Consider the following 10,699-nt stretch of genomic DNA (forward strand, 5'->3'; position numbering starts at 1 on the left):
TAATTGTATATAGCAGGACAGTGGGTGAGATTATACCAGCAGCCCCCAAACACATAAGCAAATGCTCAGGCCTATCATGATAAGACCACTATACCATTAGGCAGCAGCAATTTTTCTGCTCCATTATAATCTTATGGGACCACTTGGCTAACATGTAATAATGTGTGTGGCAGAAGCTTGCATTAAGAACATTGAAAACCCCCAAGGTGGTGCCACATGCTTTGAATCCTAGTACTTGGGAGGCAGAGGCAAGTGGATCTCTGAGTCCGAGGCCAGTCTGGTCGACATAATGAGTTCTAGGACAGCCAGGGCTACACAAAGAAACCCTGTCTCAAAAAACACAACACAACACAACAACCCAAGTCATACACACATGACTCAACAATTTAGAGAAATTTCCTACATGTCATAAGCAACCTTTAACCAATTTTGAATATAGTTGCAGTAGATTATGGTTCATAAATTCATTCTTATTTTGTACATCTATACTTAATGTTCCTTGAACTACTGTGGTAGATTACCCAAAATTTTATCTTGCTGCCAGAACCCACAATCTTTCTTATTACATAAACCCCACCACCACCAGCATGCTTTCCTATTTCTTTGGTTCCATCTCACCAAAGTGACAGTTTTTGTGTGAATAAAGGAACAAGCAAACATCCTCAGGCCCTGAGATTTCAACCTTGGACTAGGCGAGTTCTTGCCCAGTTAGCTTGATGTTTTTCTTCTCTCTCTGCTATCCATGCCCCCTCTGACATGTTAAAAGCACTGTGGCACCTTCTAGATCTAAAACAACCCATCCTTCGAGGATCCGCTTGACGTTAAGGCTGAGTTCTACTTAAATGAATCTGTGATTTGTAGCTTTGTGTTTTGAAAGTTCTTTTGGATATTTTATTTTCATCCAAAAAGTATTATTTGGTTCATTGCCATTATCGTATACTTCCTATTCAACCTTTTCTGGTCATTTAGGCGGTGGCTAGGGAAGAATGAAGTTGACAGAATGCTGAGGGATGGAGGATGATTCATAAGCATCGTTTAGTCCAAATGGGCAGTTCTGTGAAGTAAATAAAGATTAAAGAGTGGCCTTACAGTTACATATTTATTAAGCATTTAGGCAGAGTTCTATTTCAGTGACTCTGGGAAATAACCAAAAATATGGAAAAAATGACCCCAGCACACAGTGACTCATTTAAATCAAAGGAGGTGGGGACTTTCACGAGATTTTTGTCCAGGTTCCTTATTTCTAATTATGTCTATAGTTGTCAATAAATAAGCAGTGTACCTCAGTCTTCCCACGTCTGTGGATGGGGGCCAAAGCAGTCACAGTGGGATAACCACATAGGGTTGTTATGGTATAGGTGAAGAGTAATTCTCTCTTTCTCTCTTTGTCTGTCTGTCTGTCTGTTTCTCTCTCTGTGTGTGTATATATAAAACATGTGATCCTGAATCTACACCACTTTCATAGTCTTCAATAAATGTCAATAAATGTGCCTCATCCATCCCTCTTTGTGTAACACCTGACCCCAGAGACAACTTGTGTCCTGGCCTGCCTTCTGTTAAGGGTAGAGATGCCTTAGGGGATGAAAGGGAATCCGTTTCAGTGCCTGGCATCCAGTGCAGACAGGCCTCCGCTGTGGAGGTCTGTCCATGGAGGTCCTGAGTGGGCCTGATAGGCCTTCCAGGGGCAGGGCCAGCAGCAGGATGGGGGATCAGGTCCGAGAATGTGGGGAGGACACTCCCAGAAAACAAGTGAGACTTGGGTAAGTCCTAATTCGATGTGACAGTGTGCCCAGGGCAGGGCAGCCTGGGGAGAGGGCCAGGAGTGGTTGGTAGTTAGGAGAGGATTTGCATAATTACATTCACCTGAGGGACTCCATTTATTCAACAATGAAGCTCATTGTGGAAAAGCCAGCAGCTGGCCATACTGGTGGAACAATGTGAGCCTTTGGCCTTATTCTTCCAAACCAAATGCTTGGACTCTGGAAAAGAAGAAAGAAAGAAAGACAATTAGCATGTCAAATAGAATAGAGTTAGGGATAGAGGGATAGAACAAATGTTACCATGAGGTGTAGCACCCCATTGTGAGACATGCATTTATATGTAGTACCTCTATGCAAGTCAGCAGGTCAGATGCTATTCATGTGGCTATGCTTGTATGCGCAGTGTGAACACTGCATATTTTCATATCACACACTTGAGATTTCTACAAAAAAAAAGCCAATGAACAAAAGTGATGATGTCTGAAGCACACGTTTTTCCCTTGGGTGTTTGGTGGCCAGTCACCAGTTAAAGGCTTTGTCTGCATAAGCCTCTTGCTGTTTGAAGTTGGAGTAAGTTCTTTGGTTTTCTGTCTGTAGATGATGATGGGCTGGGGCGATGCTGATCAGGGTGAAGAGAGGAGGTGCTTTGCGGAAGAGGCCTGGTGTGCTGTGTCCTGCTCTGAAGCTGGGGATATGTTTACCCAAGACTCTGGAAAGATACGGTGGAAGCTCTCCTGCACACATTGCTCATTTCCTGGTATTGCCCTCATTTACATTAAAAAGGGAGGTTCCGGGAGTGGAGGCTGGGCCGCCTCGGAGCGGATGCCTTTTCCTTGCTCAGAAATTGTTACATCTTGTTTCTCAAAATCAGAACACGGGATGCATTTCCAAGGGAGAAAACCCCTTAGTGTTTGCTTATTTGCAACTTTAATTAAGTACATTTTCTAAATATGACTTTGGTCTGCTAGTGGCACTCCCTCCCTCCCTCCCTCCCTCCCTCCCTCCCTCCCTCCCTCCCTCCCTCCCTCCCTCCCTCCTTCCCTCCCACCCTTCCTTCCTCCCTCCCTTCCCCCTTCCTTTCCTTCCTCCCTCCCTGCTTTCATCTTTCCTCCCTCCCTCCCTCCCTCCCTCCCTCCCTCCCTCCCTCCTTTCTTTCTTTCTTTCTTTCTTTCTCTCTTTCTCTTTTTCTTTCTTCTTCATCTGAGCATTTCAGCTGGGGAAGGTGACTGGGGAGGCCCTTCCTTTGAATCTTTTGCTTCCCTTTAGCCAATGGAACGAGGGGAGGCCATGCACTTTAGCTGCTTCTGGACAGGATGAAAAGCTAGAAGCAAGCAGGTTCCAGGGCTGGATGTCAGGAAGAGGTCTGCATGTCCTTGACTCTGTCGCTGTCTTCCAGAGAGGCCATCCTGATGAAAAACAACCTCAGTTGGTTTCTATTTTCCTCCAAGGAATGACAGGTGAGAGGCACCTCGCTGCCAGGGAGAACACTCTGCCAAAGACAGAGCGAGGTAGTCACACCCCAACCCCTCCCAGGAGGGGTGGCAGGGCCTGCCACACCTGGCACACACACAGGAAGCCTCAGCAGACCCATATCTAAGGCCCCATCAGTTCTCATGACCCAGCCTTCCACTCCAATCTCTGCCCCATCAACCCACCACCCCCTGGCCCGCAAATGAGCTCTTGCAAACAAAAGGAAGTCTTTCCTAGAACTCCTCCTTCTCCTCCCCCTGGTGAATGGCAGTGGTCCCTAAGCCACACAAAACCATCTGCACACAGCCCCATCCTACACTGTGAGAAACAGACATATCAGGAGCAGACAGAGCAGAAGCTGGAAGGCTGCATCACACAGCATCCTTCATCTCCGGGACAGCAGAAGTCCTAAGGTCCCCAAGGGGATACCTGAAACAAAGTAGTGTCAAATTCCTTATACATTTCTTTTTTTCTGTACACACACACACACACACACACACACACACACACACACACACACACACCTGTGATAATATTCAATATTTAGGCACAGTAAGGGACTAGCAACCACCAATAAAATAGAACAATTATAACAATGAAATAAAAGCTGTGTGAATGTAGTCTCGCTCTGAAAGTATCTTGTACTACAGTTCTTGGCATTCTCAGTTTACAGATTCTTCTCATTCTTTACTTAAATGATAACTTATATCTTTTCCTTAAAAAAAAAAAAAAAGCACTTTGAAACACAAGTGATCGTTCTTGCACCTTGGGGCTATTAACAGGTAAAATGAGGGTTACCTGGACGCAAATGTTGTGATCCCCCAATGTGATAACTAAGATGGCTGCTAAGTGAAGAACGGTGTGTGTGTGTGGGGGGGGGGTCGTAGCATATAAAGCATGGATAGATACGCTGGACAATGTGACGATTTGTGTCATGGGCACAACAGAGGATGGTGGTGTGAGAATTCATCACAATGCTCAGGATGGCACACAATTTACAGCAAGATGAGTTATTTCTGGAATTTTCCATTCTGCACTTTGGATGACAGTTGATTGTAGGTCACTGAGGCAGCAGAATTTGGATGATACAGATTACTTTGCAAGTCCTCCAGGGCTCCCCTCCTCCAGAGAAGTAACTCTCGTCACAGGATTCATATTCCCAAAGGAACTTAATTTCCTTCCTAAGTCACCCCAGAGTTCTTAGCTTGTAGGAGAGAAGATACCCTCGGGTTTCCCTTCACTGTTATCCCTTTTCCCTTGCTCCCAGTCTTAATATTACATTTATATTCTCCCCCTGGTCATTGTCACCATCAGGATGACATTGTGTAGTGGTTAATTAAGCTCACCCTGTAACTTGGGGGGCAGACTAAAGGCATCTCGAACAGGAAGTGACATGATATCACCAGACATGATATCATGCTCCTGAAGACTTAGCCTTTCACACAGTTAGACAGCTTAGTGGATAGTCAGTACTGGGGCCGTATCTACCCTCTACTCCAGAACGCCTGCGCTATCGAATCTCCTTATTCTACCCCATTTCGCATTCTTCGTGCCCTCTGTTTTCCTCTCTTACTCTCATCCTCTTTGGGGGCTTCTTTTAGGAACAACCCGGAAGGTGCCCAAGTTGGAGGTATCTCCTCCAGCTTCTAAAAGCAGCCTTACCTTTGACAGAACAACGTTGCCCTATATTCCCCATCAAAATCTCACCCTCCAGCCAAGACTCTCTGGGCTATTTCAAAGACAATAGTAGCCGACATGGGTTCCCAAAAGGAAGATGATGTTCTTCGAGGACAAATTCTGGCGTTTTCCTTATATAGACTGAATTTTAAAATTGTAATCATAAAATGATCCTTGTTGGGATTCCAATAAGCTGTCTTGATTGATTCCTGTGCAGCTGTCCCTGGTCTGGGAACAACACTCCTTTCTAAGTGAAGGCCTTCTAGGGACCTTCTGTGGAGGTATTCCCGCTTACCTTTGCTCACCTCCCGGTGCTGACAGCCTAAGGGTTTCCTTTGTCACGCTCCCCACCCAGCCTCTGCACTTGTGTGGAAGCAGCCACGCTGCTGCTTTCGAAGTTTGTCGTTCTCAGACTTCTCCGGCTCTGAGAGCACTTTGAAGGCAGATCTTGTTCCAGTAGTTAGAAGTGTGTGTCCTTGGCACAGGCTGGACTGAGTGACTCATGACATTTACTGGATGCAGGCAGATGTGGGATGATAACCACCGGATGGATGAGGGACCTAGAGGTCATGAGCGTGGCCGCTCCAGGAGGAGCGTTCACCCGGAACAGTCTTCCTTCAGAGCTGCCTGTGACTGGCTGGGTTAGGAGGTGTTGTTCATAGAGCTTCGTTGATGAGGGGTAGGATAGAATCCTGCCCACCCACCCATTTTCAGCTGCCTGAGCTCCCGGAGGAGGGCATGTATTTACAGTTTCTCAGCCAGCAACAGAGCATTTGAGAAGAGAGTCCCTCCCTGGTTGGGGCCCCTAATGAGTCATTTCATTCCTTTTTCTCTGTCAGTGCAGAGAAGCTCTCATTCAGTTCAAGGAAGGTACTCGAGGCAGACCATCATCACTTCAGAAAATGTTCATGGAGCACAGACTTTATATGAACATGTCCGTCGTGTGTAAAAGAAGTCACCAGTCCTCTTGAGTGGGCCTCCTGCTTCTCCCCTGACAGATATTCCTGGCTGTCCGAGCTAGAAGGCCATGCGAACCACCAATCCTATAACCTGCCCCAACCTCATTCGGCTTGATCACCTCGGAAGGCTAAGTCTGATCATTTTCCCTCCAGTCTCTGCCATCAGCCTCCCACAGCTCATCTCCTTTTTAGACTAGACTATACCAACTGCCTGCCCTTCAGGCGTACTCTTCCTGGACACAGAGTTTAGTCCCCTGTTGGCCTCCTTGCATCTTGCTGCTTTATTCTCACCCTCCTCCCCCCATGAAGCCAGCCTCTACGGCTTGGTGTACAAGTCTGTGTGGTTCGATGCTCATGGGCCACTCTGCCTCCTCAGCTGGCTGACTGCACAGTCATGGTGTGTTAGCTGGGAAATGACAGGCTCCTTGACACTTCCCTGGGTATGTACCTGCGCCCCCCCCCCCACCCTGCCCCTCCAGGCCTATACTTTTCCACCTTGTCTGTGGGACTCACCTGTAGGTGAACGTGAGTCCCTCCCAAGCTTCCCCTCTCCTTCCCTGCACATATGTGCCCACCTCATAGTCAGGCACGTAGTCTTTTATTTCCTCATGACCTTGTTGTTACCAGGGGTATATTTGTCTCTGTTTGTCCTTCCTCCAAGCAGTGAACTTTCTATGAACTGAAAATTTTTCTAAATTGAAGATTGTATCAACAGGGACAGTAGCAGCTGGCTCTGGAATAATGTGCAATTTACTAAGAAAAATGAATTAGATCCGTGCATATTCATTGTAGTTTATGAGTGATATATATGGTGTGGTGGCTGGGGGATGTCGTTCTGTTTGCTGAGAATGTGTGTTGCTCTGACTGGTTGATAAATGAAGCTGTTTGGCCAATGGTAAGGCAGAATAAGTTTAGGCAGGATATTCCAACTAGAGAGAGAGGAGAGAGAGAGAGAGAGAGAGAGAGAGAGAGAGAGAGAGAGAGAGAGAGAGAGAGGAGAAAGACAGAGCAGAGGAGACGCTGCCAGCTGCTGCCAGGAGAAGCAAGATGTAAAGTACTAGTAAGCCACAAGCCATGTGACAAAGTATGGATTTATAGAAATGGGTTAATTTAAGATATAAGAGCTAGCTAGCAAAAAGCCTAAGCCATTAGGCCATATAGTTTAAAAATAATGTAAACCTCTGTGTGTTTATTTGGGTCTAAGCCGCTGCATATCGGGCAGGACACAGGAAAACTTACAGCTACATTTGGCACCCAATGAATGTGGCAAGAATTCATTAGAAAAGCCACTTGTGGACTTACAGGCCCCTGGCTCAGGCCTGGCTGCATGGCTCAGGCTGGCGCACATGGCTGGATTCTCTTTGGCTTTTTTTCCCCTGGTGGGTGGTGGGCTCTTTCTGGATTCCCATCTTGGACTGCCACCACACTAGGTAGCTGCTTTGAAATTCTCTTGGACCTCTACTGTTGTACACAGTCAACAGATTTGGCAAGTCAATTAAGATATCTTAAAGGGTGAAATTAGTTAAAAGAGAATTATTCCCCCACATTAAAAAATAGGAAACATTTTTACAATGGAAGGAATTTGGTCTCTGTGATAATACATTAGGCAGTCTGAAAATGGAACAATTAAATGAAAAGATAATTAATGTTGATGGGCTGTACGTAACATCAATTATGAATATTTTTTCTATAATCATTTTTATTTTAGCATTAAAAAGTTTGGTTAATTTAAGTGCTAAGATAAAAACTTTAGAAAAACCTATTAAAATGAATCAGAGGAAAATTCAGACCCACACAGGACAATTTAAAGGTGAACCTAACTCAGGATTGACTTTAGAAAAACCTGTTAAAATGAATTATAGAGAAATTTAGACCCAGACAGAATAATTTAAAGGTGAAATTATCTCAGGATTGAATTATATGGTTACAGAGAGACAGCCTGTTTTCAAACAACCAAATTCAATCTATCTAGTAACCTTACAGGAACTGCCAAATGCTCGTGTACAAGATAATTTGACTCCAGTGGAAATGCTAGATTTAAGGAGATTTGAAGAAGCTATAGTATTATATGGTATGCATTCTCCATTTGTAAAGCAGATGTTAAACTCATGATCAACTTACAATAGAATTATCCCTCAGGACTAGAAAAAATTAATTACAGCTGTCCTAGAGGCCAATCCACAGTTATAGTGGAGAATGTGGTTTAAAGAGGAGGCTAAAATGATAGGTCAACAGTGTAGTACTAGAGGTGTGGAAATTTCCCAGGAGCAGCTTCTTGGAGAGAGCAAATCAGATGGCAGAACAGCAAGGCATATAGATGTGGGTAGACAGGAAGTAACTCACATTTGGAAGCTGCAGAGTTGGTGAGGTGAAGTTAGCTGTGGCTTTCCCTATTTTCCTGATCTCTCCCAGGCTTTCACTCATATATCTGACTCCATGTTTTTTATTTAATAAGACCATTTAGAAATTTGTCTACATGTCATTTTATAAAAGTCACATACAGTTGTGTGTTTAGATCAATCTGAATACAAAGAAAAGTGTGGATGGGACCTCAGTGTCATCTTTGACTCTTCTACAAGTGAGCTAGGAGGAAGGAGGGAAGGGTGACTTTCTGTGTAAATCCATTGTTTGACTTGTCACAAAGCTTTTACAGCTTATACTGCTTTTGCAAAATCAATTAAGAAAAAGAAATGGTTGCTCAATGAGTAAACAATCTTCCAGGAAGACTTTTCCTAAAAAGAAGAGCACTGCTACTTTGGGCATGGCTAGAACAACCAGAGGATGACATTCTGAGTCCCCAGAAGCTGTCACCCAGGTGTCAATGCTTGCTTTGCAAAGGATTTGTATCTCCCCTAGAGGAAGAATCACCACAGTTTTCTTCTATAAAAGGCAGCTTTATCAAAACTACTATGCACTAGTCCACAGGTCATTAAATCCAGCTCTTGATACAGGGTCAGGGCTGAAAGTTAGAAAAGTAGAGACCAGTTGAAGATAACTCTGAAATGAATATAAACACAACTGATATTATACTGAAACCATAGGGGAAATTGTGGCATTGACCAAAGTCCAAGCTCACCCTGCTTTTCTGGAGAAAAGGAAAGGAAAAATGTAGGAAGGCCTCTGGACAATGACCAAATGGACAGTTGCTGTGTCTACACCCTACATCTTACGGAGGAAGTGTATCTTCTTTATGTGCCTTCCATTTATGAGAGAAGAATGGCAAGAAGTGGTGGCAAAGAACAAAAATTGCTTTTTTGAGATAAGGATTCATGTAACCTAGGATAGCCACAAACTTGCTATGTAGCTGAGGATGCCTTTGAACTTCTGAGCCTCCTGCCTTGACATCTCAAGAGTTTGGATTACAGACTTGTACCACCACGCCCAGATGTGAAGAAACATTTTAAAAGTAAAGGAATAGGAAAGGTAAGATGGTTCAGTGGGTAGAGGTGCTTTCACAGGCCTAACGACTCAAGTTCGATTCCCAGATCTCACAAAATAGAAGAAAACTAACTCCTGACCTCTACACATGTACTATGGCACATGTGTACACATATATACACACATGCACACACACATATACACATGCACACATGCACATGAACACACACACATACACACATGCACACATGAACATACTTGCATACACACATACACACAAGCATGAACACACACAATCATACACATAACATAAACACAAACACACATATGCACACTCTCATACACCATGACACACACACTAAATAAAAAAAAAACCTAAAATTACAAAAGAAATAGAACACTGTATCACTAGAATGAGTGGAGATCTAATGAACTTTCAGTAATGAAAGCTGGAGACCGAGCTACCAACACAATTTTGGTACAACATGGAAGAAAAAAAAAATAACCAGACTTGTCTTACTGACTTGGCAATGTTCTGCCACTAAAAATCATTAAAAAAAAGTTTCCTGACAAAAGAATAAAACCAATCTACAGTACTCTTGGGCTCCTATCTACAATTTTTATGTGAGAAACCAAGTTTTAAAAAGTGTCCATCTGAGGAGAAGAGAAAGAAGTCATGGCATGGCAGACATTGGGCTCATCTTGACAACACAGAACTAGGTTACTCGTTTGTTTTTGTTTTTGTTTTTTTTGGGTAAAAGGCTAAATAGTAAGTATTTCAGATTTGGGGAGCAAACTGACACAATCAGGTAGATATATAACTAGGGCAAAAGTTTGTCCCCTTACAATTTTTTTAAATTAATGAACTTTAAAAAGACGTCATGGCAATTCCATTCAACTTTGTAACATTTTTTCATAAGTCACAAAATACTATTTTTTTTAAAACAAAATTTCATCAATCATTTAAAGTTGTGAAAAGATTTCTTAGCTCACATAAAAACGGGCTATAGCCTGGATCTAGCCTGTGGGCCATGGTTTGCTGACCTGTACCACAGAACATGTCTGGATCATCTTAGGATTCCTGAGTCCTGAAGGACTCAAGACCCGGCTGATCTGGCTTGTTGACTCCTGAACACACGGTAAAATTTGGTCCCCGTGGTTGTCCTGCTGAGAAGTGGTCTGATGTTTAAAAGGTGATGACGTCTTGGTGTACCACTGCCATGAATGAATGAATGCTTTTCTCAAGGGGCAGGGGTCCCATTTTCCAGAGACGAGGCTAGCTACTGTGAGAGTGGGTGGTAAAATGGGGCTACCTCTCGTGTTTCATGTCTCTCACGTGTACCTGCTGTCCTTCCTCGTTCCTGCTGTGCTCTGATGCAGCAGGAGGTCCTAACTGAAAACTAGAATTTTCAATTTACAAATAATAGATTTTTATTGCTAATCATTCTGGGGGCT

General features: G+C 43.8%; 1 long non-coding RNA gene across 2 annotated transcripts; it reads right to left on the bottom strand.

The window, feature by feature from the left end:
* Positions 1-371: 371 nt before the first annotated feature.
* On the bottom strand, positions 372-2,730 carry LOC143268887 (uncharacterized). Of its 2 annotated transcripts, XR_013045052.1 has the most exons (3): positions 2,108-2,730; positions 1,864-1,979; positions 372-1,054 (listed from the first exon to the last, which is right to left on the bottom strand). It is a non-coding gene; the product is annotated as an uncharacterized LOC143268887 (long non-coding RNA). The 2 variants fall into 2 exon arrangements; XR_013045051.1 differs by lacking the exon at positions 372-1,054 and having other exon boundaries at positions 1,854-1,979.
* Positions 2,731-10,699: the final 7,969 nt, after the last annotated feature.

This window comes from Peromyscus maniculatus, chromosome 16, assembly GCF_049852395.1.
Source record: "Peromyscus maniculatus bairdii isolate BWxNUB_F1_BW_parent chromosome 16, HU_Pman_BW_mat_3.1, whole genome shotgun sequence".
Lineage (NCBI taxonomy): Eukaryota > Metazoa > Chordata > Mammalia > Rodentia > Cricetidae > Peromyscus > Peromyscus maniculatus.